The 5,812-nt window shown below is 36.2% G+C and overlaps 1 non-coding gene across 1 annotated transcript; it reads left to right on the forward strand.

The window, feature by feature from the left end:
* The first annotated feature begins 4,000 nt into the window (after positions 1-4,000).
* On the forward strand, positions 4,001-4,082 carry Trnas-gcu (transfer RNA serine (anticodon GCU)). Its single transcript has one exon. It is a non-coding gene; the product is annotated as a tRNA-Ser (tRNA).
* The last annotated feature ends 1,730 nt before the right edge of the window (positions 4,083-5,812 follow it).

Below are 5,812 nucleotides of genomic sequence, written 5' to 3' on the forward strand. Positions count from 1 at the left end.
ATGCGAAACCATAAGCGAGCGCGTACTCACGATGCTAGATTAACACACTATTTTACCTGCGCATTGAAGACGCACAGTAAAAAGACCAGTTTTCAACATTAATGCAGGAAATACAAAGCTAACAATTCAAAATTGTATAAAATGTAAGAAAACAAAAAACAGGCGACAGTCAGAGCATGCATGAACTTCGATTTACAATACCATTATTAAGTTCTTGCATTTTGGGGCTAATGAAGTCATAGAGACTAGAGTGGGCGAGTTTCATCACAGTTAGTATAATCAATGGCACCGTGATAATTCTGACTTTCACTTGAAACTGGACCAGAACAGTCTAGGTCGGACGAGTCGTCATCATCAATTCAAAGGCGACGTAACCAAATATACACCGTGAATTCATCTTAGATCGCACCGAGCTGAACAATCATGTCTGTCATTGTAGAATGTAGACCTTTACGCTGTTTGACCGACTATTGAAGTATAACCCACATAGGTGATATTTCATTGACCTACATGGACATGCTTGTAAATACTTTTTGCAAGTAGTAGTAGCTCAGACCACTCTAGTATTTTAGTGGTCTGAGGTAGTAGTAAGAGTTTTTGCTAACGTTTACATGCTAGCGTAGTTGTACATGTACGTATACATGTCAGTTCGTATGTACATGTACATTAAATGTAGCTCTCATCATATCATACACTGTACATGTGTGTAACCCTTTTCTTTTGCACCCTCCCCCTCCGCCTTCATGTGGTCAAACACAGACAACTAACTAACTAAATAGTGTTACTGTTAGTTTTCTGTGGGTCAAACAATTAGTGTACACGCCTTGAATCACATGCAGGCGAGATAGATTTGAATATTCATTTGTTTACTGCCCGGTTATGGGGGTGAACTCATGAATATATTCTGAACTAAATGCAAATGTATTCAAATCACTTCCGACTCGCAATCTGAACTATTTTTCAGATCGAGTATAATCCGATTAGACAGGCGCTAATGGGAAAGTACAGAAACGTCCACCTCATCAGCATAAAAGTACAGAATTGAACTCAATCTGAACTATAGTACGGAAAGTGTCGTAAACTGTACTATTTTTTCTACTAGTGCGAGTGGTTAAGGCGATGGACTGCTAATCCATTGTGCTCTGCACGCGTGGGTTCGAATCCCATCCTCGTCGAGAATACATGGGTCAAAGTTTTATTTTAGTATCGTTTGACGTTGCTGTAATAAAACAAATCTAATGCTAAGTGTTAGGTTTAATTATATATCGACACAATGAAGTGTATCATAGGCGATCTAATCACATATTTTTGAGAATGGGAAACATCGGAGTGTTTTCCTTTGGCACATTTATAATGAGCACATATACATAGATACATTGATAATAATATAACCATGAAACTCGGTTATATTTTAGCAAGAGCGCCCTCAAAGGGAGTGGTCGAAGTGACTTTAAAGTGAAGTTTGGACTGTGGTCTCATGATAACGGTCAATGATATAGTGACTTTTTTCGGCATGCTCCCGCAGATCGACGTGTGCACACACAAACACACACGCACACGCACACACAAGTACACATACATACATACATACATACATACATACATACACACATGCGTGCATGCATGCATGCATACATACATACATACATACATACATACATACATACATACACACATACACACATACACACATACACACATACATACATACATACATACATACATACATACATACATACATACATACATACATATGCACACACATACATACATACATACATACATACATACATACATACATACATACATACATGCATACATACACACACATACATGCACACACATACATACACACATACACACATACATACAGACTACCTTAAGTTTTGTGATTACATGCTAGTAGAGAAAAGGATAATAAAAACGTACGCTAATAATAAACCCTGGGTTAAAACACCTGCTGAAGGAGAAAGCAATTGCTTTCGCTGAAGGTAGGGTCTCTGATGGAAAGTGTCTGCAAAGGAAATTAAAACAAGAGATACGCGATTGCAAAGACAGGTACAAAATGAAAATTGAAAGTCAGTTCCAGTCCGGTGATTTGAGGAAAGCATGGAATGGCCTTGCTGTTGTTTCTGGTAAACAGGAAAAAAACTATCAGGAAGACGGAAGTGGCAGAAGCAAAGACATTCGCTAATGAACTGAATGATTTCTATTGTCGTTTTGACTCACATAACTTCCAACAGCAACAAGAGAATGCTAGAAATATTGTAACAAGTAAATTAGAACAATCAGATATGCCACAAATATCAGAGATGGGGGTTAGTTTAAAGTTAAAGCGCATTAATCCTAGAAAAGCACAGGGTCCTGATAATATATCTGGTAGATTCCTTCGTCATTGTCATCTAGAAGTGGCTAGTATCTTCACTACACTTTTCAATTGGTCTATATCAACACATACTATTCCAAGTATGTGGAAAACATCGGCCATTTCTCCCGTTCCTAAGCACAACAATCCCACTAAGCTAAATGATTACAGACCAATAGCTCTTCCATTGTTATGAAATGTCTCGAAAGTATTGTTTGAACTCGCATTACTGACCAAGTTAAGAATCTTACTGACCCACTTCAATTTGCGTACAGAGCTAACAGATCAGTTGTGAAGATGCTGTTATAGCCCTACTACATCAAGCCCTTTCCCATCTGGAACAACCCAAGTCTTTTTTCCGTATTCTATTCGTTGACTTTTCATCAGCTTTCAACACCATACAGCCACATCTTATGGTGAACAAGTTAAATGCAATGAATTTAAACCCCAACATAATACTCTGGCTGTTAGATTTTCTAACTAACAGACGGCAATATGTAAGAGTAAATGGGATAGGTATGAATAATCGTAATCCGTCCACAACAGTGTCTAGTATGCGTAGTACGTCTACTGGTGCACCCCAGGGCTCGGTAATCTCTCCTGTTCTGTTCACTTTGTACACAAATGATCTTAAAAGCACAAGTGAAAAGGGACAGATGGTCAAATATGCTGATGATACATCATTTGGAGATTACTCAAATGATGAAAAACACTTTGAAAATCAAGTGCATCACTTAAAACAGTGGTGTGAGGACAATTATCTAGAATTGAACACAAAGAAAACAAAGGAAATGGTAATTGACTTTAGTAGATCTGGAAGGGAAGTTAAAGCACTTGAAATTAACTCTGAGGTTGTAGAACATGTTTCAATATACCGCTACCTAGGAACTCTCATTGATGACAAACTTACATTCCAACATAACACTGATGCTGTATATAAGAAATGCCAACAACGAATGTACTTACTGCGTAAAGTAAGATCACTGAATATTAGTTCAGATATAATGAAAGCCTTCTACTCTAGCCACATTGAGAGTGTAGTTACCTTTTCGTTTCAAAGTTGGTTTGGAGGGTTGACTGTCTCAAATGTTAACAAATTACAGACAGATGACACTACCTGTACTAAAATATGTGGAACTCAATGTAAAAGCATGAAATCATTATATGGAAAACGAGCAATTGTTAAAGCCACAAAAATTACCAATGACCCTTCCCATGCCTTAGTTCAGTATTTTGAGATGCTTCCCTCGGGTCGCAGGTATCGAATTTTATCCTTGAGAACACGTCGTGCTCGGCTCAGTTACGTACCTTCTGCCATCAGAATACTTATCATAGAATGTAAGAAGTAAAGGAATGTGAGTTTTTTTAATGTAGTCTTTTACACAGTTTTTAATGTCTTCGTACTTTTGTTGTTCTTAGTACTACTTTAACGTGAAAGATTATATGTATGCTTTTCTGTGTTGTTGCAAGACAAATTTCCCCGTGAGGGATAATAAAGTAATAATAAATAATAAATAAATAAAAGCATACATACATACATACATACATACATACATACATACATACATACATACATACATACATACATACATACACTCTCCGTAGTTTCTGTTCAATTAGGTATTGCATGAACAAGACGAGGTGGCCGAGTGGTTAAGGCGATGGACTGCTAATCCATTGTGCTCTGCACGCGTGGGTTCGAATCCCATCCTCGTCGAGAATACATGGGTCAAAGTTTTATTTTAGTATCGTTTGACGTTGCTGTAATAAAACAAATCTAATGCTAAGTGTTAGGTTTAATTATATATCGACACAATGAAGTGTATCATAGGCGATCTAATCACATATTTTTGAGAATGGGAAACATCGGAGTGTTTTCCTTTGGCACATTTATAATGAGCACATATACATAGATACATTGATAATAATATAACCATGAAACTCGGTTATATTTTAGCAAGAGCGCCCTCAAAGGGAGTGGTCGAAGTGACTTTAAAGTGAAGTTTGGACTGTGGTCTCATAATAACGGTCAATGATATAGTGACTTTTTTTCGGCATGCTCCCGCAGCTCGACGTGTGTACACACAAACACACACGTACACGCACACACAAGTACACATACACACATGCATGCATACATACATACATACATACATACATACATACATACATACATACATACATACATACATACATTCATACATACATACATACATACATACATAAATACATACATACATACATACATACATACATACATAAATACATACATACATACATACATACATACATACATACATACATACAGAGTTATAATAACGCAAACATCTTCATTATTAACATCTTTAATGTAAGATACCACCATATTTTACAAACATACATTTTATCCTCACACCCGTAGATAAATAGCAAACATGTATTAATGATATTCTGCTTGGATCAGTGTCATAAATAGATATTATGTAAATCCTGCCAGCAACAACTTGGTGTAGTTTTTTTTTGGCAATTTAATGATAATATGCAGATTTACTACAATTCAATATTATCAAAAATATTCTGTTACGTACGCTCATCAAGTCAACTGTGTGCTCCAAAAGAAAATATGGAATGTATACCTTGTTCGTTCTACGTCATTCGTTCTGACGTGTTTGAAATATCATGAGTCAAAAAGTGCAGAATCGTCATATTGTTTCCTGTAAGGACTAAAACAATGGTTGGTTCCGGTTACCTGATCCTGCCTAGTTTTTAACTGCCGACTCTGAACTTTATTTTACTTATTCGAGAAAACAATTAAAAAATAAAATCGCGAAAGTTGTGAAGTCTCACGAGAAAAAGTGGATGCGGAAACTGACATCAGCTTAAAAAGACAATATAAAACTGTTCTTCCAATCTGTAATAGTTGTACATCTGATGAGAAGAAACCAATAACACAGAGACCATATAGAAAACAACGGAAAACATAACTACCTGAACTAGACACCCACACATGATTTTTGTAAAACTATCTACCCCACCTATTCTAACATTGAGTGTAATCGGAACCACACAAATTCTTATAGGTCTAATGTTTCTTGAATAAAGTGTAATCACATTAGTAATCAGTGATTCACTTCACCCATTCGGAATATACAAGGGCTACATGAAATTCGACTCATAGTGACAACGCCTCATTTTATATCCATATTTTCCAGAGGAGTAATACCTAAATATTACCTCCATACCAGTAATAGGTTCTTATGTATTTTAGAAAAGTTTGTATATTCTTGAATAAAATGTAAGCTATTAATTTAGCATCTCCTATATATTTCTTTCACAATCTCACAGGTGGATTCAACCACACATTACACAATTGAACACAAACTAAACACTTCTACAATGTTATTTAACAATAAAAGAGCGGCTCACGTTCAGAGGTCTAGAGTAGTAAAGTATTTTTTTTTCTGTGAC

The sequence above is a fragment of the Glandiceps talaboti genome, chromosome 9 (assembly GCF_964340395.1).
Source record: "Glandiceps talaboti chromosome 9, keGlaTala1.1, whole genome shotgun sequence".
Classification (NCBI taxonomy): Eukaryota; Metazoa; Hemichordata; class Enteropneusta; family Spengelidae; genus Glandiceps; species Glandiceps talaboti.